Raw genomic sequence first — 27943 nt, forward strand, 5'->3', positions numbered from 1 at the left:
TACCACAGGGAAGGCAGCTGGGAAGCTTTGCAGGCAGGAGGAATAGCTGCTGGGCAAAGTGACACCACTGATGTGTATGTGTGGAAAGCTCACTATCACCACCTGCCTCTCAGCCCCTACAAGCCCAGAGAACAGGCAAAGTGCTTCAGCGGAGCTATCTAGAAGAATCTAGTGCTTCTGTCACCAGGTGTGTGAAAATATCTCAACTCCTCACAAGGTCCACTGCCTTGCACTGCTCATTTTCAATTAGTAATAATCACGCCTTGGATAAACCTCATTGGCTATGATACTGCCACTGCAGAGAACTATGCTGTTCATTTTCTTCACCTAAGACTGACAAAGCTGGGGATGGCAGGGGCAGTCAGACCTTAGCTACAAGAGGCTGGGAAGTGTAATTTTCATCCATCTTTCTTTCCTTCCCTCCCTGCCTGCCTTCCTTCCTTCCTTCCTTCCTTTCTTCCCTTTCATCTCTCTTGTCCTTTCTTTCTTCTCTTTCTTCTCTGCCTCTGCAGTTCAAACAGGCATTCTAGCTGTAGTTCAGAAAGTGATTCCATAAATGGGTTGGAACAGGAATTGAAAAGCCAGTCCACAATTTCTACTGCACCTCTCATCCCACTAAATACCATTATGTCAGAGGCCCTGTTTATTTCCTTTACAGTGCCACAGCAGTTACAACAATACAAAATACACATAATGGTGGTTTATTTTTAGTTATTTAATGTTCTCTTCTGCCCCATTCATTTATAAGTTCCACTCATGCCTCGTGTAAACAAAAAATAAAACTCTAAGCCCTCAACCAACTGAATGGATCCCTTCTGAGCCAAGGAGACCTCAAATGATACGGTTTGGATGTGTGTCCTCTCCAAATCTCATGCTGATGTGATCCCCAATGTTGCAGGTGGGGCCTGGTGAGAGGTGTTTGGGTCATGGGGTGAATCCCTCATGAATGGCTTGGTGCCATCCTCATGGTAATGAGTGAGTTCTTGCTGTATCAGTTCATAGGAGAGCTGGTTGTCTAAAATAACCTGGCACCTCTGTGATTGCCAGACAGGTTCTTCTTGCCGGCCGCACAGACAAAATCAATCCACTGAGACCACGGCATTGCAGTAGAGAAAGTGTTTAATGACACGAAGCCAGCCCACATGGGAGAACTGGAGCTATCATTCAAATTGGTCTGTCTGAAGGCTCAGAGGTTAGAGTCTTTATGACAATTTGGTGGGCGGGGGTTAGGGAATGGATGCTGCCGATTGGTTGGGGATGAAATCACAGGATGTGGAAATAATCCCCGTGCTCTGAGTCAGCTGCTGGGTGGAGCCACAGGATCAGGTGAGTCAGAAGTCAGGAGTCCAGGTGGGGTCTATCTGAAACACATCTCAAAAAACCCATCTTAGGTTCTCCAGTAGTGATGTCATCTATAGGAGCAATTGAAAAGGTCTCAAATCTTGTGACCCCTGGCCATGTGACCCCTGAGTAGTTAGGGATTGTAGGAACAACATCTGTCTCTTAGCAGGTTCAGGCCCCTCCCATAATCCTAACCATGAGGTCTTTCATTGGTTCTAGAAAGGTGGTTCAGTTTTGGGAGGGCTGTTATCATCCTTGTCTTAAGGTTAAACTATAAACTAAATTTTTCCCAAGGTTAGCTTGGCCTACATCCAGGAATGACCAAGGACAGCTTGGAGGTCGGAGGCAAGATGGAGTCACCTATGTCAGATTTCTCTCACTGTCATCATCTTTCCAAAAGCAGCTTCACCTCACCGCTCTTTCTCTTGCTCCCTCTCTTGCCTTGTGATACGCTGGCTCCCCCGAGTCTTCCACCATGATTGGAAGCTTCCTAAGGCCTCACAAGAAGCAGATGCTGGCAACACACTTCCTATACAGCCTACAGAACTGTAAGCCAAAGTAAACTTTTCTTTATAAATTATCTAGTCTCAGGTATCCCTTTATAGCAATGCAAAACAAACTAATACACCAGAGAAGACTGAAAAATTGAATTCCCCACCACAATGGGAAGAGATGTCAGAAACGCCTCACTATGCCCCCTCCCTTTGGAGTTTAGGTACAACTGACCAGCATTAACATGAAAACAGAGATCATAACACTGACAAAACAGACTCCATGGCAATAAGATAACAAATTCCAACCTGACTCTGGTATAGCATCATATGACAGATAGCACTCTCTGAAGGAAATCAAGTGTATTTTACCTTAAAATATATTTCATTGACATATTTTGAAATGGCCCTGCAAAGCCATCTTTCATGGAGGAAGTTTGTAGAGAATCTTCATTCATGCAGCCTGGCATTTTCCAATCTAGGAGAGATTAACTAAGAGTCTGACACCTGGCCGGGCACGGTGGCTCACGCCTGTAATCCCAGCACTTTGGGAGGCTGAGGCAGGCAGATCACAAGGTCAGGATATCAAGACTATCCTGGCTAACATGGTGAAATCCTGTCTCTACTAAAAATACAAAAAATTAGCCATGTGTGGTGGTGGCACCTATAGTCCCAGCTACTTGGGAGGCTGAGGCAGAAGAATGGCATGAACCTGGGAGGCAGAGCTTGCAGTGAGCCGAGATTGCGCCACTGCGCTCCAGCTTGGGTGACAGAGCAAGACTCTGTCTCAAAAAAAAAAAAAAAAAAAAAGAGTCTGACACCTGTTGAGTTCTGAAAAGAGACATTCAGTATCTATTCTCTCTGAAGGCTGCTACCTGGAGGCTTCATCTACATAACAAGGACCTTGCCTTCCACAACTCCCCTTATGTGAACCCAAGCATTTCTTTCTATCAACTTCAAGCCTTTAGACAAAGCTTAACTGTTTCAACCAATTGCCAATCAGAAAATCTTTGAATCTACTTATGCCTTAGCAGCCCCACACTTCTCACCTTTGAGATATCCCACCTTTCCAGGCAGAACCAATGTACACTGTACATGTATTGATTTATGTCTTTGCCTGTAACTTCTTTCTCCCTAAAATCTATAAAACCAAGCCATAACCCGACCACCTCAGACAGCCTCTGTCAGGACCCCTTGAGACTGTTCTCTGAGTCATGGCCACTCATACAGGTGCAGAATAAACCTCTTCAGCTGTTTTACAGAGTTTGGTTTTGCCAGTAACACTCACGCTATGTGCTTTGTCCACCTTGTTCTTGGGGTATCCTCACTCTAAACCACAGTGTTTAGTATATGGTTGGCACTTGATACATATTGCTGAATAAATGATCAGGCCCTTCAAGAACTGGGTAAGAACAAAACAAAAGCAAGACTGCCCTTTCTATGGAAAAATAAATACTTAGATGTACAGACATCTCAACTTCCTGAATTTCCCAAAAGGAAATGCAGGGAGGGGATGAGATGATGTCTGCTCTAGTTAACTTGCTTGGAAGCAGCAATTTTGATCATGGAACTATTAAAATGTATGTGACCCTCCAAAAAAAATAAAGAGGGGAAATAGTTCCAATGTTCCAAACTCCCTCTTTAGGTCTGAAACATGTGTCACTGGCAGGTCACCCTCCTGGGAGTGCACGCCTGCACTAAGCCCATGTTTGGCTGTGCCTGGACGCCTGCAGCGTTGCTCCTGTGTCTCCATTAGTGCTGGCACACACTCCTGCAGCCTGCGCCAGCTGCTTTTCAAACAGATTCACTGGCAACAGAAAAGGAAGAAAAAAAAAAATCCAAGGTCTTAGGGTACATTTTTTTCATTCTCTTTCTACAGTTAAAAGGAAGCTGGAAGCTTGAGAAGGATTCACAGTAGCTGAATAATAGCCAGAAAGGGAGATTAGCAAGGAACATTGTGAGAGCTGGCAGATTTTTCTTGGGTTTAGCTCGAGAAGAATGTAGTGCTGTGTGTGTTTGACTTGCTCGTTCTCTTGGTGTCCCCCTCCCTTGGCTCCAGGGCCCCTGTACGCCTTCCCTCTTCCTTTGCCAGGAAGGGATTGACATGGGGTCAGTCACGAAGATGCTGTCTCCCAGCCCCACCCCAAAGGTCACAGCAGGAGGCTGGTGCAGGCTGCATCTCAGGCTGCCAGTGCGGAACAAAGACGAGGGCCGCTCAGCTCTTTTCTGGCTACCCAGGGAGAACAGTAAATCCCCTGGTGCCGCAGAGAGACCTGGACTTGGCGTGGAGACATGCTCCTTCCAAGTGACTAATTGTCAGATTTTCATATTTCATAAGGCATGCCAGCAATGAACAAGCAAGCAAATGGACAGCAAATTAAGAAAATTACTCTAATTTATTGGTAACAATCAGCTTTCATTTTCCTTTTTGCCATGGAACTTCTTCCTAATGACCTCCCCTCCTACAGCTGTGTCATTTGGATAAACTCACGTCTCTCAGACATTTTTTAATGAAATGTGAGGCTATGCACGAAGGAGGAAGGGGAGGAAAAAGAGAGCTCCATATGCTCATCTCCTTTCATATTGTAGATGGTTCATAATGAGCACAGTGTCTTTTGAAATGTACTTTAAGGCGTATTTCCATTTCCCGTAAATCTTCAGCTCTGGGTGTCCCAGTCATTGAAGCTGTGGGTTGCAGTGCTCCAAGAGTAAAAGGGTTCAGGAAATGCGACCGCAAAATATACTGATTGCTTCAAATGGGGGACACTGGAGGAGCAGCAATGCAGGGAGGGGCTTTCTCTGAACCTCCCTATCTGCCTAAAAACCCAACTCTCCAACAGGCGCTCAATTGTCACGCATCTCCTCCCTGGGAATCTCATCAACCTGGGAGGATTATCCAGGAGAGACTTGGGGTCCACAGGACATCCAGGCAGACTCAGTCACAGGCATCACCCATTCACCTTCCCCCAGGTCATTCTGTTGCCCCAAGCTTCCTGCACCTCCCCTCTTTCCCTGGGAAGAGGTTTGTGGGCTTCCAGACCACACTGGGTTTGGGCACTCACTTTTCTTCCCTGGGCTGCCCCTGTGCATATAATACATGTGTTTGCCTTTTCTCACACTCATCTGCCTACTGTCTGCATATTTCATAGACTCAGTTATCAAACCTTCAGAGGGCAGGGGGGATGTCTTCCCTCCCCTGCAAGGGAAAAGTGGCTTCCTGCTCTTCCAGTTTACAGTTATATGCTTGGACAGTCAAACCTGATTTTTGTTGCTGTCTGTAGCAAGACAGCAAGACCACAGGCTAGACTTTGGAGAGAGGAAGAGAGCAAGGAAAAGTGAAAGAATAAGAGTGAGCAAAAGTGAGGGAGAGAGAGAGAAGACAGAATTTTATGAATCTCTTAAGCATATGTGGAACTCAGCCTGGATGTCTGTGATCACGCGATTGGTCCAGGATGGGAGGTGGGCTGCCTTTGTGCCTGGAGGGCATGGCCAGGAGACCCCCACTGCTGTAGAGCAGGAGGAGGATGCAATGGATGGGAGGGGAGCAAACTGTTGTTCTGTTCCCTTTGTGCTGAGAGATGGTGGAAAGAGGAGAGAGAGGCAATGTGGGCCACCAAGCATTGAGGGAACTGAGCATTTACTGAAGAAGAGATTTTAAATTAATAAATTGGGTTGAACAAAATCTTGATTTGCAGTCCTGCCCCATTCCTAACGCCGGCAGGTTCAGGCTCAGGAGCGAGATGTGATCACTTGTAGAGAAACTGAGAAGTCACGTGTGTTTAGTCCATGAGACTGTGATGTGAGTGAGTTTGCTGCCCAGCCACAGTTAAACTTAGCCAGCGTCTGCATGTTCTATTTTACTGATGGGATAGCACTGTAGGAGGCAAAAGGAGATTGTGAAATGACACTGAGATCATAGTGATAATCTTATTATCAACAAAAAGAGTCAAACGCTATAAAATGTTTGAAGAGGGTTATTCTGAGCCAAATATGAGTGACCATGGCCCCAGGAACAGTCTCCCAAGGTCCTAAGGACATGTGCCTAAGGTGGTCAGGCTGCAGCTCGGTTTTGTACATTTTAGGGAGACATGAGACATCGATCAATACACGTAAGGTTCACATTGGCTCAGTCCAGAAAGGCAGAACAACTCGCATTGGCAGGGGGAGAAGAAGTGGATTTGAAGATTTTCTGATTGGCAGTTGCTTGAAAGAGTTCAGTTATTATCTAAAGAGCCGGAATCAGAAAGGAGTGTCTGGGTTAAGACAAGGGGTTGTGGAGACCAAGCTTCTTATCCAGATGAGGCCTCCAGGTGGCAGGCTCCAGAGAGAACGGATTGTAAATGTTTGTTACCAGACTTAAAAAGGCACCAGACTTAGTTAATTCTCTCCTGGATCAGGGAAAAGATGTGGAAAGGGAAAGGGGGTTCTCTACAGAATATAGATTTTCTCCACAAGAGACAGCTTTACAGGACCATTCCAAAATATGTCAAAGAAATATATTTTGGGGAGAAATACTTCCATTTCTTTAAGGCCTGCTCTGTCGTGTTGGTATCTTATTGCTAGAAAGTGTGTGTTTTGTCAGTCGTAAGGTCTCTGTTTTAATGTTAATGCTGGTCAGCTGGGCTGGATGCCAAAGGGAGGAGGGTACAACAAAGCATATCCAAATACCCCTTCCCGTCACAGCCCAAACTCGTTTATCAGGTTAACTTTGGAATGCCCTTGACCAAGAGGAAGGTTCCATTCAGTTGGTTGAAGGGCTTAGAATTTTATTTTTGGTTTACAATGTCCTTTCTCATAAGGAGCCTTTTGTTTGTTCTTCATGCCATTGTTGCACAGCTCTGAGGCAGTAAAAAAAAAAAATGATATTAGGCACATCAATGTTTCCCTGGCCTCCCAAGGAGGGGCAGAGCATTTTGTCAATCTTGATAAAGATTATAATCAATCCAGTCAAGTTCAGGTCAGTTCAGTATCTTCACTGTTTTTCAGCAATGATCAGAAATGGCCTCACCTTGGAAGAACTGCAGGCAACTTCTGGTTTCTCTCCTCAGAACCCCTGGGCTTCTATAACTGTTAGAAGAATCTGCATGTTCTCATGACTGACTTCTGTGCTGTGATTTGCCGACTACTATAAAGACTAGATGGTACTTAAGGAAATAAGAACAGGAAATGTAAAAATGTAATTAACACACTCTGAGAGAAACTGGGCCAACTATCTAAAAACAAAGGCGCTTCCACTCTTTTTTTTTTTTGAGATGGAGTCTCTCTCCATCACCCAGGCTGGAGTGCAGTGGCGTGATCTTGGCTCACCTCAACCTCAGCTCCCCAGGTTCAAGCGGTTCTCCTGCCTCAGCCTCCCGAGTAGCTGGGATTATAGGTGTCTGCAACCATGCCTGACTAATTTTTGTATTTTTAGTAGAGATGGGGTTTCGCCATGTTGGCCAGGCTGGTCTCGAACTCCCAACCTCAGATGATCCACCAGCCTCACCCTCCCAAAGTGCTGGGATTACAGGAGTGAGCCACCACGACCGGCCCAACTCTTGCACTTTCTAAAGAACATGAACAAGTGGTAAAAAAAGCAGAGGAAATTGTTTTCGCTTGAACAAAGAACACTTGTCATTTTTAAAAAACAAATGTTATTTCATTTATGAAAAGAAGAGCATCTATATATGTAAAGATTGCTACATACACACAAAGGTTATTATTTACTCAAGGTACAGATCATGCCTGATGCATGCCCTAATTCCCAGTCCCTCAGGGTACAGATCACACCTGATACACGCATTGATTACCAATCTCTCAGGGTACAGATCACCTTATACACACATTGATTCCCAATCCCTCAGGGTACTGATCACACCTGATACATGCACGGATTCCCAATCCCTCAGGGTACAGATCACACCTGATACACACACGGATTCTCAATCCCTCAGGGTACAGATCACACCTGATACACGCACGGATTCCCAATCCCTCAGGGTACTGATCACACCTGATACACACACGGATTCCCAATCCCTGAGGGTACAGATCATACCTGATACACACACGGATTCCCAATCCCTCAGGGTACAGATCACACCTGATACACACACGGATTCCCAATCCCTGAGGATACAGATCACGCCTGATACATGCACGGATTCCCAATCCCTCAGGGTACAGATCATACCTGATACATGCACGGATTCCCAATCCCTCAGGGTACAGATCATACCTGATACATGCACAGATTCCCAATCCCTCAGGGTACAGATCACATCTGATACATGCACGGATTCCCAATCCCTCAGGGTACAGATCACACCTGATACACACTCAGATTCCCAGTCCCTCAGGGTACAGATCACACCTGATACACACTCAGATTCCCAGTCCCTCAGGGTACAGATCATGCCTGATGCACGCACAGATTCCCAATCCCTCAGGGTACAGATCATACCTGATACACACTCGGATTCCCAATCCCTCAGGGTACAGATCACGCCTGATACACGCACAGATTCCCAATCCCTCAGGGTACAGATCACGCCTGATACACACACAGATTCCCAGTCCCTCAGGGTATAGATCACACCTGATACACATATTGATTCCCAGTCCCTCAGGGTACAGATCATGACTGATACATACATGGATTCCCAATCCCTCAAGGTACAGATCACACCTGATGCACATATGGATTCCTAATCCCTCAGGGTACAGATCCCACCTGATACATACATTGATTACCAATCCCTCAGGATACAGATCAAGCCTGAGGAATACATGGATTCCCAATCCCTTTGCTGTATCTTCCCTCCCTCCCCAGCCCTCAAGTAGGGAAAGACTTCCTAAGACATATGAAGATACTTTGACAAAAAAGATTTCCAATTACTTTTCTAATTAGCACCTAAACATCCATCCATTTGTGTTATTACAATTAAAACTAAATTTTTATAAAACATTTTAGAGGATTAAAAAAAGTCTGTTATTTTTACATATAGCAAATTTTTGATAATTCATAAGTATACGATTACCTATCAAGGGCTTGTTCTTATTTTCAAATACAGAGTCTGTATGCTTTTTACATATTCAGTAGCTATTGCATTGGGTCAGGCACATGACGGGGAAATATGGTACTGGCCTCTGATAGAAGAAATAGGGAACAGGTCGAGCGATGTTCCCAATCCCTCTGCAGACCATCAGTTATCAACCGGTAAAGGCTGGGAATCGATGAAGTGGGCTTGAGCAGCAGCGTCAACTCTTTAATATTTTACAAGCATCTGAGACCGTTGACCGTGGACTGTCCTCCAGAGAATTAAAGCTAACTTGTGGTCAAGCACAATGTCTCATGCCTGTAATCCCAGCACTTTGGGAGGCCGAGGGGGTGGATCACTTGAGGTCAGGAGTTCATGACCAGCCTGGCCACCGTGGTGAAACCCCACTCTACTAAAAATACAAAAGTTAGCAAGATATGGTGGCAGGTGCCTGTAATCCCAGCTACTGGGGAAGTTGATGCAGGAGAATCACTTGAATCCAGGAGGCAGAGGTTTCAGTGAGCCAAGATCGTGCCATTTCACTCCAGCTTGGGTGACAGAGTGAGACTCTATCTCAAAAAAAAAAAAAAAAAGCTAACTTGTTTCTTATGTTTGTCTGATACTCCTAACTATTCCCATTGCCAATTCACCTTGGTTGTCATAAACTTACTACTCAGATTCAAATCTCATTTGTGAGCTGATACAGTTTGGATATTGTCCCCTCCAAATCTCAGGTTGAATTATAATCTCCAGTGTTGGAGGTGGGGTCTGGTGGGAGGTGTTTGGGTCATGGGGGTGGATCCCTCATGGCTTGGTGCTGTCCTTGTGATAGTGAGTTCCAGAGAGATTGGTTAAGTGTGTGGCACCTCCTCCCTACTCTCTCTCTTGCTCCTGCTCTGGCTATGTGACCCACCCGCTCCCTCTTTGTCTTCCACCATGAGTAAAAGCTCCCTGAGGCAGCCCAGAAGACAAGCAAATGACAGCACCATGCTTCCTGTACAGCCTGCAGAACCATGAGCCAATTAATCCTCTTTTCTTATAAATTACCCAGTCTCAGGTATTTTTTTATAACAAGGCAAGAACAACCTAACACCAGAGCTGAGGTCAATCCAAATCTGCCACTTCAATCAATATCTCAGTCACTCTATTGTGGTGAGCAGGAATATAACGCAGATAAGCCAGAGACTGATGTGGCAAGCAAAACACAAAACTCTAGCAACTGAAATGACACAGCAGGGAAGCAAGCAGAGAACAGCAGCAAAGAGTGCAGGAAGGAATGGAGCGGGAGGAGCTGGAATGAAGACCCGAAATTCAGTTGCTGGGAAGGACAGTGAAATGACGAAGAAAAGTACATACTGGGGAGCAGGGTGGGGAAGAGGACAGAGAAGGAAAGGTTGAAGGTAGGCAGATGAGGTCAGAGGAGCCGGTCATTCATTCACTTGCTAACCGATTCACTGACCAAACAAGTGTTTATTTAGAATAAAGTGTGGAAGGTCGCCGTGGGACATGACATACAGGGAACAGAAGGGAAAAGAATGTCATGGGTGACTGGTGACTATCCGGGCCAGTGGCACGGAGGTAAGAATTTATCAAGATAGTTGTAGGTAAAGAAAGGCAGGTTTAATAAAGAAAGTATAAAAATATGTTGCAAGAAGGCAACAGGTAGGCCAGCAGAAGAGGAGCTGACTGCCAGGAAACAAAGTCTTGCGGGGCTGGGGATTTTATAGAACTGTGCTTCTGCTGTGTGCTGAAGAGGGCTACGAGCAGTACTGATAACACCAGGGTTACAGGGAGCTCACTTGCCCGTGCCTGGTGAGAAGGTGGGTAGAGGACGATTGAGTTATATTCACAGGAGGACTGGTCCTGGTGAAGAAAGGCAAGCCTATATAACTTACCTGCTTTCTCTTTTTGCTTTCCCTTGGTCCCACCAACCTGATTCCTTTTCCCTAATTAGGACCCCAAAAAGAACAAAGGGATAAACTGGTTCTAAGAATTATAAGCTCTTTAGACTGGGAAAGCGATTCTAGAGATAACCTCACTCAAATTGTTGATTGCACACACTAGGGAGCTGATGCACAGGTGTGCCCCTCTAGGCAGGATGTAGATAGCAGAGATGGAGCTGTTGGGAGAGGGAGCAGTACTGCAGGGCAGGCGGGAATCACAGATGGAAGCAGCATCTGGAATCCAGACCTGTGGGCACTCGGCTGAGCTTCCCAGCCAGGGGATGAGACGGACCAGGGAAGAGACGGCCACGAACCCAGCATGGCCTTCTATAACCTGGAAGATAGGCAGCCCAAAAGTCGATGGAAGGCACACACCAATGCCATTCCCTGGTGTTTCCACAGACGAAGGAAAATCAACTCTGTGGATCCTTTACCTACACTGTTCCAGTAGCAGGAAATGCCCTGACTTTTCTACTCCTCCAAGAGAGCCCAAATCTCAAGGCATGCTGAAGGAACAAGCGAGGAAAATGAGAGGACAGCGAGGAGGAAGGGAAGGAGCAAAGAGAACACTCAAGTGTCTAATTCTTTGCATCTGTAATTAGCTTATTTAATCACCTAATTATAAAATGAAATTGTGCTTTGCCAGTAATTTCGAGACTTAAATGGGAAAAGGTGATCTCTTTGCGCCATCTAGTGTTGTGTCTTGAAATGACACACTTCTTGACGTCTCAGCCCAGAGGAGCTGCAGGCAGCCTTACATAACCAGAAATAAGAGTGAGGAACACAGCAAGATTAGCCTCTCCTGTTACATAACCGTGAGAAGTGTTTCAAAGCAGAAGATTATGCATTCCTAGCACCAAATGAATCTTCTCAATAGTTAGTAAGATAATCCCTAAATCTAGGGCAAGGCAGCAATTATGATCCTATTATCGTCTGCAAGTTCAGGTATAGAAGAGAACTCTAGCAGGGTGCAGTGGCTCACACCTGTGATCCCAGAACTTTGAAAGGCTGAGATGGGAGGATCCCTTGAGCCCAGGAATTCAAGACCACCCTATGCATAGTGAGACCCTATCTCTATAAAAATAAAAAATAAAAATAATTTAGCCAGGCATGGTGGTGCATCCCGGCTACTCAGGGAGACTGAGACAGCAGCATTGTTTGAGCCCAGGAGGTCAAGGCTGCAGCAAGCCATGCTCACGCCATTGCACTGCAGGCTGGGCAACAGAGCAAGACCCTGTTTCAAAAACAAAAACAAAAAACTTTACTCTTAGTACAATGAGAAGTAACATGGCCGAGAATGTAACTTTCTAGAGGTTAACCTTAACAGCAACAAGAGATCATCGACAATTGCATTATGGACTTAGAAGCTGATGTACAATTCTCAGAGGAAGGAAGGAAAGGAGAGAGAGAAGGAAGGATATTAAATCATGGAATTATATCTGGTGAAAATAAATGAATCATTAAGTAAAATACACTGTCATAGGGCTATTTGATTATAGGAAGCATATTGATCAAATGTATTAAATAGGAAAGTGAAATTATCACTGAAAGTTACTAATTATAATGATCACTCCGTATTTACTATATGCTAGAAGTAGACGCACATTATTCCATTTAATCCTCACAATAGTCCCCTAAGGTAGATACGACCATTATTCAGATATGAAACTTGGGGCTTAAGGAGCTTACTAACCTTGCTCAAGGTCACACATAGTCACTAAGAGGCAGAACTATGGTGTGAACCTCAATCTTTCTGATTACAAAACACTGCTTTTCATTGCTGTGTAACGCTGCCTCTTTCTGTCAGAAATGCTTTAAATTCATGACCAACCTTAAACCTAAAAGCTGCAAGCCCTCTTTTGGTTTGCAACCTTTAATCTATTTCCTAACATTTTCATTAGAAGAGCATGATCTATCCAGAAGTAACCATTTAATGTTGCAAAAAGTACAACCTGGCTGAAATGATCATTTAAAACTTGGAACACACTGGAATCCTGAGGCAAAGGAAGAGAAGTGTGACTTCAACAGCATTTCCAGATTCCAGGACGCAGAGACCTCCATCTAAGGACCAAGCACCGCTGGCACATGGACCGCGCGAGAAGCAGGTCCCTGCCAATGAGTCTTTCCTGCAGAAACCTCAGCTCCATGACTTGGTTAAGCAACAGCCAAACTGCAGCCTCAGCACCAACATGAGAGGTGCCGAGCCCTCTCCTTCCTTAGCTACTGAGCTGCTTCTTAAGATGCTTGTTCCTGCTAGTACATGTCAAGAGCTTCCCAAAACATAAACCAGACGTTGGGGAAAATGTTCTCTCTAGTTGTATTTGGCTTTTCCACAAGCAGTCTTTAAACTCAGGTTGCTGAAGTGCTCCCGCTGAGAAGAATGCTGTTCTGTGCAAATGCCAAGTCATTGATCATGTTCTGGATTGTCCAACTCTTCAGTTTGAGACAAAAACAAACACGCTTTTACAATAAATAGGCATGAAGGAGGTGGCCAGTGTGGCATTTTTCAGCTCTCCAGAGTATCCCAGAATAGTTTGATTTAGGGCTAACGTGTGTTTTATTGCCACAGCAGTTAAGCTTACTACAAGAACTCTAATGCAGGGAAATGTTAATTATGTTAAACTACTTCTTTTGGAATTTATAGCTGAATTTATTATGAATTTACTAATGAATTAGTAAATTCAAGTCAGCACAAAAACAAAAGTTTATATCCTTAATACTCCAGAGCTTATATGGGGGAAGTTGGGGGATGAAGGTGGATATAATTTGCATGTCCAAAAGCTAAAAGTGCAACAGGAGAGGCAATGCAGTGGCCAGCTTCCCAGGAGCATTCTTATTGGCATACTGGTGTCTCATGCACCAGCTGAAGTCAAGAAGTTTTCGTTTTTTTTTTGTTGTTGTTTGTTTGTTTGTTTGTTTGAGACGAAGTCTTGCTCTGTCTCCAGGCTGGAGTGCAGTGGAGCAATCTCGTCTGACTGCAACCTCTGCCTCCCGGGTTCAAGCGATTTTCCTGCTTCAGCCTCCTGAGTAGCTGAGACTATAGGTGCCCATCACCACTCCTGGCTAATTTTTGTATTTTTAGTAGAGACGGGGTTTCACCATGTTGGCCAGGATGGTCTCGAACTCCTGACCTTGTGATCCACCCGCCTCTGTCTCCCAAAGTGCTGGGATTACAAGCGTGAGCCACCACACTCGGCCTAATTTTTGTATTTTTTTTAGTAGAGACGGGGTTTCATCATGTTGCCCAGGATGGTCTCAATCTCTTAACCTCATAATCTGCCTGCCTCGGCCTCCCAAAGTGCTGGGATTACAGGTGTGAGCCACCACACCTGGCCCAAGATGGCTTCTTGAAGTGCCCCTGACAGGGTGGCTGTGCGAGAGTCCAGAGATACCAGGTTCCTCTCAGGGCAGAGCACAAGCTGCAGACACTACGTAAGCCAGCCAGAGAGAAAAAACAGAAGTAACCCCATTTTTAAAAGGAGGAAAGTATTTGAAGATATTTCACAAAGAAAGACATACCAATGATCACATGGAAACATGCTCAATATTAGTCATCAAGGAAATGTAAATTAAATCACAATCGACCAGAATGGCTAAACTCTAAAGACCGACAATAGCAAGTATGGGCAAAGATGTAGAGCGATTGGAAGGCACCTACATTTTTGATGGGATTAAGAAAGGGCATGATTACTTAGCAAAAGGCCTGGCATTCTCTTATAAAACTAAAGACGTTCCTACCAGCAATTCCAATCCTAGGTGTTTCCCTAAGAAAATGAAAACCTCTGTTACAAAAAGACTTTTCCAGGAATGTTCACAACAACTTTCCTTATAATACACAAAACCTAGAAATAAGACAGGTGATCACTGACAGGGGAGTGGATAACTATAGAATTATACAGGGGAATACTACACAGCAATAGAAAGAAATAAACTGCTGATACAAACGGTAGCATGAACGACTCTCAAAAACATCATGCTGAGTGGAGCCAGTCATGGTGGCTCACACCTGTAATCCCAGCACTTTGGGAGGCCGAGGCGGGCGGATCACCAGAGATCAGGAGTTTGAGACCAGCTTGGCCAGCATGGTGAAACCCCATCTCTACTAAAAATACAAAAATTAGCTGGGCGTGGTGGCAGATGCCTGTAATCCCAGCTACTTGAGAGGCTGAGACAGGAGAATCGCTTGAACCCAGGAGGCAGAGGTTGCAGTGAGCTGAGATCGTACCACTGCACTCCAGCCTGGGCGACAGGGGGAGACTCTGTCTAAAAAAAAAAAAAAAAAAAAAAACAAAACAAAACACCATTATACTGAGTGAAAGAAGCCACGTAATATATTATTCTATCTATTGGAAATTCTAGAAATAAGCAAAAGCTTACCTGTGGTAAAAGAGATATCAAAAGAGCAGATGCTTCTGGGAGAAGGTGTCCGCGGAATACTGGCAAGGAATGAGCTAGAGAACTTCCTGGACCAAAGCAATAACGTTTCTGTATCTTTTTTTTTTTTTGAGACAGGGTCTCACTCTGTTGTCCATGCTGGAATGCAGTGGTGTGGTCACAGTTCACTGCAGCCTCAACCTCTGGGGCTCAAATGATCCTCCTGCCTCAGTCTCCCAAGTAGCTAGGACCACAAGCATGCACAACCACACCCAGCTAAATTTCGCATTTTTTTGTAGAGACAGGGTTTTGCCATGTTGCCCAGGCTGCGTTCTATATTTTAGTGATGTGTTCATTAAAGTTTCATTGAAGTGAAAACTTAAGATTTATGCATTTTCATTGCATGTAAATATTATCTAAAAAACACTTTAAACAAATATCAAACTCTAGTTAACGATGTGCCTTGTGAAGACTAGGAGTGAAGTATATTGATGTCTGAAATTTACTTTCAAATGCATCAAACAACAAGACGGATTAAGAGAAGGATGGATAGATGGATGATTATGTGGTAAAGCAAATACAGTAAAACGATAATTGTACACTTAATCTTAGCCAAACGGCCGAGAAGTGATAAACGTTAATTGTAGAAGCTAAGTAGTGGTGTATGCGTGTTCCCTGTACAATTTTTTCCGCCCTTCTATATGGTTGAACTGTTGGAAAATGGTGAATATAAAGAACTCAGTGAATGTTCTGAAAGAAAGTCAATTTGTTTGTAACTGGATATGTAACTTAGAATGTCATTTGAAGGACCAAACATTAAAATAGAGGTGAGATTTTTAAAAAGGAATCATAAAGTCGATCACTTCATTTATTCTGAGAAGCAGTTTATTATTTCAAGGTTTCACTGACAACCATAAATACTTGTGCAGATCCATGATGCTACCTCCTAGCTGTGAAATATCCATATATGAACATACACATGCACACGGAATTCATACCATGATGCTACCTCCTAGCTGTGAAATATACATACATGAACATACACATGCACACGGAATTCATACCATGATGGTACCTCCTAGCTGTGAAATATACATACATGAACATACACATGCACACGGAATTCATACCATGATGCTACCTCCTAGCTGTGAAATACACATATATGAACATACACATGCACACGGAATTCATACTATGATGGTACTCGCCACCTGTGAAATACACAAATATGAACCTACACACGCACACGGAATTCATACCATGAAGGTACCTCCCACCTGTGAAATATACATATATGAACATACACATGCACACGGAATTCATACCATGATGGTACATGCCAGCTGTGAAATATACATATATGAACATACACATGCACACAGAATTCTTACTATGATGGTACCTCTCACATGTGAAATACACATATATGAACATACACATGCACACAGAATTCATACCATGATGGTACTCGCCACCTGTGAAATATACATATATGAACACACACATGCACACTGAATTCATACTCTGACGGTAGCTCCCACCTGTGAAATACACATATATGAACACACACATGCACACAGAATTCATACTATGATAGTACCTCCCAGCTGTGAAATATGCATATATGAACATACACATGCACACGGAATTCATACCATGATGCTACCTCCCACCTGTGAAATATACATATATGAACATACACATGCACACGGAATTCATACTATGATAGTACCTCCCACCTGTGAAATATACATATATGAACATACACATGCACACAGAATTCATACCCTGATGGTAGCTCCCACCTGTGAAATACACATATATGAACACACACATGCACACAGAATTCATACTATGATGGTACCTCCCACCTGTGAAATATACATATATGAACACACACATGCACACAGAATTCATACCATGATGGTAGCTCCCACCTGTGAAATACACATATATGAACACACACATGCACACAGAATTCATACTATGATAGTACCTCCCACCTGTGAAATATACATATATGAACATACACATGCACACAGAATTCATACCATGATGGTAGCTCCCACCTGTGAAATACACATATATGAACACACACATGCACACAGAATTCATACTATGATAGTACCTCCCACCTGTGAAATATACATATATGAACACACACATGCACACAGAATTCATACTATGATGGTAGCTCCCACCTGTGAAATACACATATATGAACACACACATGCACACAGAATTCATACCATGATGGTAGCTCCCACCTGTAAAATACACATATATGAACACACACATGCACACGGAATTCATACTATGATAGTACCTCCCACCTGTGAAATATACATATATGAACACACACATGCACACAGAATTCATACTATGATGGTAGCTCCCACCTGTGAAATACACATATATGAACACACACATGCACACAGAATTCATACTATGATAGTACCTCCCACCTGTGAAATATACATATATGAACACACACATGCACACAGAATTCATACTATGATGGTAGCTCCCACCTGTGAAATACACATATATGAACACACACATGCACACAGAATTCATACTATGATAGTACCTCCCACCTGTGAAATACACATATATGAACACACACATGCACACAGAATTCATACTATGATAGTACCTCCCACCTGTGAAATACACATATATGAACACACACATGCACACAGAATTCATACTATGATGGTAGCTCCCACCTGTGAAATACACATATATGAACACACACATGCACACAGAATTCATACTATGATAGTACCTCCCACCTGTGAAATATACAAATATGAACACACACATGCACACAGAATTCATACCATGATGGTACCTCCCACCTGTGAAATACACATATATGAACACACACATGCACACAGAATTCATACTATGATAGTACCTCCCACCTGTGAAATATACATATATGAACACACACATGCACACAGAATTCATACCATGATAGTACCTCCCACCTGTGAAATACACATATATGAACATACACATGCACACAGAATTCATACCATGATGGTAGCTCCCACCTGTGAAATATACATATATGAACACACACATGCACACTGAATTCATACCATGATGGTAGCTCCCACCTGTGAAATACACATATATGAACATACACATGCACACAGAATTCATACTATGATGGTAGCTCCCACCTGTGAAATACACATATATGAACACACACATGCACACAGAATTCATACTATGATAGTACCTCCCACCTGTGAAATATACATATATGAACACACACATGCACACTGAATTCATACCATGATGGTAGCTCCCACCTGTGAAATACACATATATGAACACACACATGCACACAGAATTCATACTATGATAGTACCTCCCACCTGTGAAATATGCATATATGTAAATACACATGCACACAGAATTCATACCATGATGCTACCTCCCACCTGTGAAATATACATATATGAACATACACATGCACACGGAATTCATACTATGATGGTACCTCCCACCTGTGAAATATACATACATGAACATACACATGCACACGGAATTCATACCATGATAGTACCTCCCACCTGTGAAATACACATATATGAACATACACATGCACACAGAATTCATACCATGATGGTAGCTCCCACCTGTGAAATATACATATATGAACACACACATGCACACTGAATTCATACCATGATGGTAGCTCCCACCTGTGAAATACACATATATGAACATACACATGCACACAGAATTCATACTATGATGGTAGCTCCCACCTGTGAAATACACATATATGAACACACACATGCACACAGAATTCATACTATGATAGTACCTCCCACCTGTGAAATATACATATATGAACACACACATGCACACTGAATTCATACCATGATGGTAGCTCCCACCTGTGAAATACACATATATGAACATACACATGCACACAGAATTCATACTATGATGGTAGCTCCCACCTGTGAAATACACATATATGAACATACACATGCACACGGAATTCATACCATGATGGTAGCTCCCACCTGTGAAATACACATATATGAACACACACATGCACACAGAATTCATACCATGATGGTAGCTCCCACCTGTGAAATACACATATATGAACACACACATGCACACAGAATTCATACCATGATGGTAGCTCCCACCTGTGAAATATACATATATGAACACACACATGCACACAGAATTCATACCATGATGGTACCTCCCACCTGTGAAATATACATATATGAACACACACATGCACACAGAATTCATACCATGATGGTAGCTCCCACCTGTGAAATATACATATATGAACACACACATGCACACAGAATTCATACCATGATGGTACCTCCCAGCTGTGAAATACACATATATGAACACACACATGCACACAGAATTCTTACTATGATGGTACCTCCCACCTGTGAAATACACATATATGAACACACACATGCACACAGAATTCTTACTATGATGGTACCTCCCACCTGTGAAATACACATATATGAACACACACATGCACACAGAATTCATACTATGATGGTACCTCCCACCTGTGAAATATGCATATATGAACATACACATGCACACGGAATTCATACTATGATGGTACCTCCCACCTGTGAAATATACATACATGAACATACACATGCACACGGAATTCATACCATGATGGTACCTCCCACCTGTGAAATACACATATATGAACATACACATGCACACAGAATTCATACCCTGATGGTAGCTCCCACCTGTGAAATACACATATATGAACACACACATGCACACAGAATTCATACTATGATAGTACCTCCCACCTGTGAAATATGCATATATGTAAATACACATGCACACAGAATTCATACTAACATTCCCAAAGTCCAGAACAAGATATTTTAATAACGCTTTCATGTACACCTGTATCTTGTTTCTTCCACAAAATGCTAATTTTCAAGGATGGAGATGATAGAATTAGAATATTCAATAATTATTTATTTTCTTTATCCCACATCATGTACAGTATGCTGAATGTGAATATTTGGGTGTGTATGCATATGAGTGTCTACCACATGCAATGTCAGAAGTAGAGACTACTTTACCACTTTCACATTTGGTAAACTCATAGGAAAGATGGCAAAAGCGTCCAGGCACAGTGGCTCATGCCTATAATCCCAGCACTTTTGGAGGCCGAAGCAGGTGGATCACTTTCATGTGAGTCCATGTGAAGAGACCACCAAACAGGCTTTGTGTGAGCAATAAAGCTGTTTATTTCACCTGGGTGCAGGCAGGCTGAGTCCAAAAAGAGAGTAAGTGAAGGGAGATAGGGGTGGGGCTATTTTATAGGATTTGGGCAGGTAAAGGAAAAAGGGGGGTTGTTCTCTGGCAGGCAGGAGTGGGGGTCACAAGGTGCTCAGTGGGGGAGCTTTTGAGCCAGAATGAGCCAGGAGAAGGAATTTCACAAGACAATGTCATCAGTTAAGGCAGGAACAGGCCATTTTCATTTCTTCTGTGGTGGCATGTCATCAGTTAAGGCAGGAACCAGCCGTCTGGATGTGTATGTGCAGGTCACAGGGCATATGATGGCTTAGCTTGGGCTCAGAGGTCTGACATTCCTGTCTTATATTAATAAGAAAAATAAAATGAAATAGTGGTAAAGTGTTTGGGTGGTGAAAATTTTTGGGGGTGGTATGGAGAGATAATGGGCGATGTTTCTCAGGGCCGCTTCGAGCGGGATTAGCGGCAGCGTGGGAACTTAGAATGGGAGAGATTAAGCTGAAGGAAGATTTTGTGGTAAGGGGTGATATTGTGGGGTTGTTTGAAGAAACATTTGTCATTTAGAATTATTGGTGATGGCCTGGATACGGTTTTGTATGAATTGAAAAACTAAATGGAATAAGAGAAGGAGAAAAACAGGTATTAAAGGTCTAAGATTTGGGAGGACCTAGGACATCTAATTAGAGAGTGCCTAAGGAGGTTCAGCATAGCCTTGCCAGCAAAGATTATTTATTTACTTTAAGAGTTAAGAGTGGCGGTTTGGGGATAGCACCAGGAGATATCAGCTGCGATGGCTTGGAAAAACAGTGTAAACCGGCAGTGTAAACAAGAGCAGGGCATGTATGAGTAATTGAGAACGGTGAATAGCAGTATGACTAGAGAGAAGGTAGTAAGGATGACAAGTTTTTTGGGGCACAGTCTAAGTTGATCTGGTGTCTGGAATGAGACTGGGGCCTAATAAAAAGGAGCGTCCACACAGGAGCTTAAATGGGCTGTACCCTGTAGCATTCCCAGGACAGGCCTGATATCTGAGAAGGGATAGTGGTAAAAGTATTGTCCAGTCCTTTTTAAGTTGGTGGCTGAGCTTGGTGAGGTGTGTTTTTTAAAAGACCTTTAGTCTGTTCTACTTTTCTTGAATACTGAGGACCATAAGGGCTATAAAGATTTCACTGGATACTAAGAGCCTGAAAAAATGCTTGGCTGATTTGACTAATAAAGGCCAGTCTGCTATCGGACTGTATAGAGGTGGGAAGGCCCAACCGAGGAATTATGTCTGATGGAAGGGAAGAAATGACCACGGTGACCTTCTCAGACCCTGTGGGAAAGGCCTCTACCCATCCAGTGAAAGTGTCTACCCAGACCAAGAGGTATTTTAGTTTCCTGACTCGGGGCATGTGAGTACAGGCAATTTGCCAGTCCTGGGCAGGGGCAAATCCTCGAGCTTGATGTGTAGGGAAGGGAGGGGGCCTGAATAATCCCTGAGCAATAGTAGAATAGCAGATGGAACACTGAGAAGTTATTTGAAGATAGATTTCCATGATGGAAAGGAAATGAGAGGTTCTAAGAGGCGGGCTGGTGGCTTGTACTATAGCATAGCCTGCCTTTGCTGGTGTTTGGCAATGAGGCCTGGTGGAACTGCCATCAATAAACTAAGTGTGATCAGGGTGAGGAACAGGAAAGAAGGAAATACGGGGAAATAGGGTGAATGTCAGGTGGATCAGAGAGATACAGTCATGGGGGTCAGGTGTGGCATCAGGAATAATGTAGGAGGCCGGATTGAAGTCCGGGCCAGGAACAATGGTAATTGAGGGAGACTCAACAAAGAGTGAAGGAGCCGGGGAGCAGAGAGTATATGCGTCAGGTGTGAGGAAGAAAACAGATTTTGGAAGTTATGAGAACTGTAGACAGTAAGTTGAACATAGTTTGTGATTTTTAGGGCCTCTGAAAGTATTAGGGTGGCAGCGGCTGCCACACGCAGACTTGAGGGCTAGGCAAAATAGTAAGGTCAAGTTGTTTGGATAAAAAGGCTACAGGGCGCGGTCCCAATTCTTGTGTAAGAATTCTGACTGCACAGCCCTGCACTTCGGCTGTGGGTAATGAAAAGGGTTAGGATCAGTCAGGGAGAGCTAGGGTGGGGGCAGTCTCTAAAGCTGTCTTCAAGGAATGGAAAGAGGAGTGGCGAAAGGATTTAGGATCTATGGGGTCAGCTAGGTTTCCTTTAGTGAGTTTATATAATGGTTTTGTTAGGATGGCAAAACCAGGTATCTAAAGTCGAAAGTATCTAACCATGCCCAGGAAGGAAAGGAGTTGTTGTTTTGTAGAAGGTGCTGGGGTTTGAGAGATCAGTCAAACACGATCAGCAGGGAGAGCACGTGTGTTTTTATGATAATTATGCTGAGATAGGTAACAGATGAGGAAGAAATTTGGGCTTGACTAAAGTAATGGGGTCTGTCTGTGAAGCTTTGTGGCAGTACAGCCCAGGTAATTTGCTGAGCCTGATGGGTGTCAGGGTCAGTCCAAGTGAAAGCGAAGAGAGGCTGGGATGAAGGGTGCAACGGAGTAGTAAAGAAAGCATGTTTGAGATCCAGAACAGAATAATGGGTTGTGGAGGGAGGTATCGAGGATAGGAGAATATATGGCTTTGGTTCCACGGGGTGGATAGGCAAGACAATTTGATTAATAAGGTGCAGATCCTGAACTAACCTGTAAGCCTTGTCTAGTTTTAGGACAGGTAAAATGGGGGAATTGTAAGGGGAGTTTATAGGCTTTAAAAGGCCATGATGTAGCAGGCGAGTGATAACAGACTTTAATCCTTTTAAAGCATGCTGTGGGATGGGATGTTGGCATTGAGTGGGGTAAGGGTGGTTAGGTTTTAATGAGATGGTAAGCAGTGCATGATCGGTCGCCAAGGAGGAGGTAGAGGTGTCCTATACTTGTGGGCTAAGGTGGGGAGATACAAGGGGAGGATGTGAAGGAGGCTTTGAACTGGGGGAAAAGGCAGCAATGAGGTGTGGCTGTAGCCCAGGAAGAGTCAGGGAAGCAGATAATTTAGTTAAAGTGTCTCGGCCTAATAAGGGAACTGGGCAGGTGGGGATAACTAAAAAGGAGTGTGTAAAAGAGTATTGTCTAAGTTGGCACCAGAGTTGGGGAGTTTTAAGAGGTTTAGAAGCCTGGCTGTCAATACCCACAACAGTTATGGAGGCAAGGGAAACAGGCCTTTGAAAAGAAGGTAATGTGGAGTGGGTAGTCTCCGTATTGATTAAGAAGGGGACAGACTTACCTTCCACTGCGAGAGTTACCCGAAGCTCGGTGTCCGTGTTGGTTTAGGGGTCTTCCGAGGCAATCAGGCAGTGTCAGCCTTCAGCTGCTAAGCCGAGAAGATCTGGAAAGGAGTCAGAGAGCCTTGGGCCAGAGTTCCAGGGGCTCTGGGAGTGGCTGCCAGGTGAGTTGAACAGTCCGGTTTTCAGTAGGGTCCTGCACAGATGGGATGGGGCTTAGGAGGAATCCTGGGCTGCAGGCATTCCTTGGCCTGGTGGCCAGATTGTTGGCACTTGTAGCAAGCTCCTCGGGGGGGAGGTTCTGGAGGAATGCCTGGCCACTGCGGTTCAGGCGTTTGGAAGTTCTTGTGTGCTGGAAATGTGGCTGGGGTTTGTCTCACAGTGGAGGCAAGGAGTTGCAACTCAGAAATACATTGTTACTTGGCTGCCTGTACTCTACTATTGTATACCTTGAAGGCGAGGTTAATTAAGTCCTGTTGTGGGGTTTGAGGGCCGGAATTTAATTTTTCGAGTTTTATTTAATGTCAGGAGCAGATTGGGTAATAAAATGTATATTGAGAATAATACGGCCTTTTGACTTTTTAGGGTCTAGGGCTGTAAAGCGTCTCAGGGTTGCTGCCAAACGAGCCATGAACTGGGCTGAGTTTTTCACATTTGATGAAAGAGCCTAAATGCTCACTGATTTGGGAGAGGTCAGATAAAGAAAAAGGAGCATTAACCTTGACTATGCCTTTAGCTCCAGACACTTTTTTAAGAGGAAATTGCTGGGCAGGTGGGGGAGGGCTAGTCAGGGAACGAAACTGTAAGCCGGACTGGGTGTGAGGAAGGGAGGTGATAAAAGGATTATAGGGTGGAGGAGCGGAGGCTGAGGAAGAATTGGGACCTAGCTCGGCCTGGCGAGGAGGGGACAGGTCAGATGGGTCTGTAGAGAAGGAAGGTTAGAAAGACAGCGATGCTTGGGGTTGGGACTGAGGGGACAGGCGGGAGGGAAGGAAGATTTGGGATGAGTTGCATGGGGAACAGAGACTGGGGAGGGACCGATGTGTAAAAGAATGCCTGGACGTCAGACACCCCAGACCGTTTGCCCATTTTACGACAAGAATTATCTAGATATTATAGGATAGAAATATCGAAAGTGCCGTTTTCCAGCTATTTGGAACTATTGTCGAGTTTGTATTGGTGCCAAGCGGCATTGTAGAAGAAAATAAGGCATTTAGGTTTTAGGTCAGGTGTGAGTTGAAGAGGTTTTAAGTTCTTGAGAACACAGGCTAACGGAGAAGGAGGAATGGAGGGTGGAAGGTGGCCTATAGTGAAGGAAGCAAGTTTAAAGAGAAGGGTAGAGACACGGAGAAGGGGGTGGGGAGCAGCCCTGGGCTGCAATGTGGGTGAGCAGCCAAAGCAGGCGTCCCCGCAATTGACACACACCCAAAGGAATGTGGTGAATGAGCAAGGCAGGCGTCCCCACGGAAATCAGACACCAATGGAACGTGGGTGAATAATCAGAGAGGCATCCCCGCAATGATTAAACACCAAGGGAAGGCTGCCTTCCTGAGTCTGTGACCGGTGCCGGAGTTTTGGGTCCATGGATAAAATGTGTCTCCTTTGTCTCTACCAGAAAGTGAAAGGAATAGAAATTAAGAGAAGAGAGAGATTGAAGTGTGGCGCCAAGATTGAAAGGAGAAAGAGGTTGAGGGATAGTGAGGAAGGTTGGAGAAGAGAGTAAAAAGAGGCCGCTTACCGGATTTAAAATTGGTGAGATGTTCCTCGGGCTGGTTGGTCTGAGGACCAGAGGTCATAGGTGGACCTTTCTCAGAGAACAAAGAGCAGGGGACAGGGGATTGATCTTCCAAGGGAGGTCCCCTAATCTGAGTCACAGCACCAAATTTCATGTGTGTCCATGTGAAGAGACCACCAAACAGGCTTTGTGTGAGCAACAAGGCTGTTTATTTCACCTGGGTGCAAGCAGGCTGAGTCGGAAAGGAGAGTCAGCGAAGGGAGATAGGGGTGGGGCCATTTTATAGGATTTGGGTAGGTAAAGGAAAAAGGGGGGTTGTTCTCTGGCGGGCAGGAGTGGGGGTCACAAGGTGCTCAGTGGGGGAGCTTTTGAGCCAGGATGAGCCAGGAGAAGGAATTTCACAAGATAATGTCATCAGTTAAGGCAGGAACAGGCCATTTTCACTTCTTTTGTGGTGAAATGTCATCAGTTAAGGCAGGAACTGGCCATCTGGATGTGTACATGCAGGTCACAGGGGATATGATGGCTTAGCTTGGGCTCAGAGGCTTGACAATCACGATGTCAGGAGTTCAAGACCAGCCTGGCCAACATGGTGAAACCCCATCTCTACTAAAAATACAAAAATTAGCCAGGTGGACCTGTAGTCCCAGCTACTGGAGAGGCTGAGGCAGGAGAATCGCTTGAACCTGGGAGGCAGAGGTTGCAGTGAGCCTTGATCGCACCACTGCACTCCAGCCTAGGTGACAGAGCGAGACTCCAGCTCAAAAAAAAAAAAAAAAAAAAAAAGGTGTCAAAAGCATTGAAAAGTCCACTCTTCCTTTAGGAGACAGAGGCTAAAAACAGCTCCTTCCCTACCACTCTTAGACCCTACTACGTGGAAATAAGCGACAATATGCCATCTGTCTTCTGGACTGCTCCCATCATCCTGTGTGGGGAAAAGAAAGAGAGATCAGACTGTTACTGTGTCTATGTAGAAAGAAGTAGACATAAGAGACTCCATTTTCTTCTGTACTAAGAAAAATTCTTTTGCCTTGAGGTGCTGTTAACCTGTAACCCTACCCCCAACCCTGTGCTCACAGAAACATGTGCTGTGTCTACTCAAGGTTTAATGGATTAAGGGCTGTGCAGGATGTGCTTTGTTGAACAAATGCTTGAAGGCAGCGTGCTGGTTAAAAGTCATCACCACTCCCTAACCTCAAGTACCCAGGGACACAAAACACTGCGGAAGGCCGCAGGGACCTCTGCCCAGGAAAGCCAGGTATTGTCCAAGGTTTCTCCCCTTGTGATAGTCTGAAATATGGCCTCGTGGGAAGGGAAAGACCTGACTGTCCCCCAGCCCAACACCCGTAAAGGGTCTGTGCTGAGGAGGATTAGTAAAAGAGGAAGACCTCTTTGCAGTTGAGATAAGAGGAAGGCATCTGTCTCCCACTTGTCCCTGGGCAATGGAATGTCTTGGTGTAAAACCCGATTGTATATTCTATCTACTGAGATAGAAGAAAACCGCCTTAAGGCTGGAGGTGAGACATGCTGGTGGCAATACTGCTCTTTAATGCACCGAGATGTTTATGTACGTGCACATCAAAGCACAGCACCTTTTTTTTAGCCTTGTTTATGACACAGAGACATTTGTTCACATGTTTTCCTGCTGACCCTCTCCCCATTATTACCCTATTGTCCTGCCACATCCTCCTCTCCGAGATGGTAGAGATAATGATCAATAAATACTGAGGGAACTCAGAGACTGGTGCCAGAGGGCGTCCTCCATATGCTGAGCGCCGGTCCCCTGGGCCCACTTTTCTTTCTCTATACTTTGTCTCTGTGTCTGTTTCTTTTCTCAGTCTCTGGTCCCACCTGACGAGAAATGCCCACAGGTGTGGAGGGGCAGGCCACCCCTTCAATCCTGTCTCGACCTCATTGGTCTGAGGCTTTCCATACAAACAGAGACAACAGCATCGTCACCACCGGCTTAAAGACCTAGGTTTGTATATGATCACAATAATAATCTATTATCAATGCAAACGTATTCCTCAATTTCTGCAACCAAAAGACAGTGTGGCCCGGGAGGAGTGCGCTCTATTACGCGCTGGTGTCTTGGGAGTTATCAGTCCATTAGCCAACAGATTCTAGAGAAACCAGACCCCGGGGGTGGTGTAGGAGGTGGGAATGCAATATCAGGAAAGTCCCACCCACTGGGTGTCCTCTCCTCCTCTTCCTGTCTTCTCTGCAGCCTGCTTCCCAGAGTGGCAGAAGACGACGAGGTGTGACTGCAAATTGCTGTCCACAGTGCCTGAGGAATATTCCAGCAGTCTATCCAAATACATTTGCATGCAATGATTACACTTATTTTCCCTTTAAATCCATAATTTTTATTTTGAAAATATTAACAGATCATAATTATCAGAGCTTACTTGTCAGTTGTAAATGATCCCAGGTGTATGTCTTGTGGTAGAATTTGAAACAA

General features: G+C 44.3%; 2 long non-coding RNA genes and 1 pseudogene across 3 annotated transcripts; 1 reads left to right on the forward strand and 2 right to left on the reverse strand.

Moving 5' to 3' along the window:
* Positions 1-235: 235 nt before the first annotated feature.
* Positions 236-307, reverse strand: LOC112133339 (U4 spliceosomal RNA; annotated as a pseudogene).
* Positions 308-10338: 10031 nt separating this feature from the next.
* Positions 10339-27905, forward strand: LOC129059195 (uncharacterized). Its single transcript, XR_008524915.1, has 3 exons — positions 10339-10429; positions 27321-27460; positions 27710-27905. It is a non-coding gene; the product is annotated as an uncharacterized LOC129059195 (long non-coding RNA).
* LOC134761324 (uncharacterized) lies at positions 20439-25083 on the reverse strand. Of its 2 annotated transcripts, XR_010139839.1 has the most exons (3): positions 24467-25083; positions 23750-23943; positions 20439-20811 (listed from the first exon to the last, which is right to left on the reverse strand). It is a non-coding gene; the product is annotated as an uncharacterized LOC134761324 (long non-coding RNA). The 2 variants fall into 2 exon arrangements; XR_010139838.1 differs by having other exon boundaries at positions 23750-25079.
* Positions 27906-27943: the final 38 nt, after the last annotated feature.

The sequence above is a fragment of the Pongo abelii genome, chromosome 3, assembly GCF_028885655.2.
Source record: "Pongo abelii isolate AG06213 chromosome 3, NHGRI_mPonAbe1-v2.0_pri, whole genome shotgun sequence".
NCBI lineage: Eukaryota > Metazoa > Chordata > Mammalia > Primates > Hominidae > Pongo > Pongo abelii.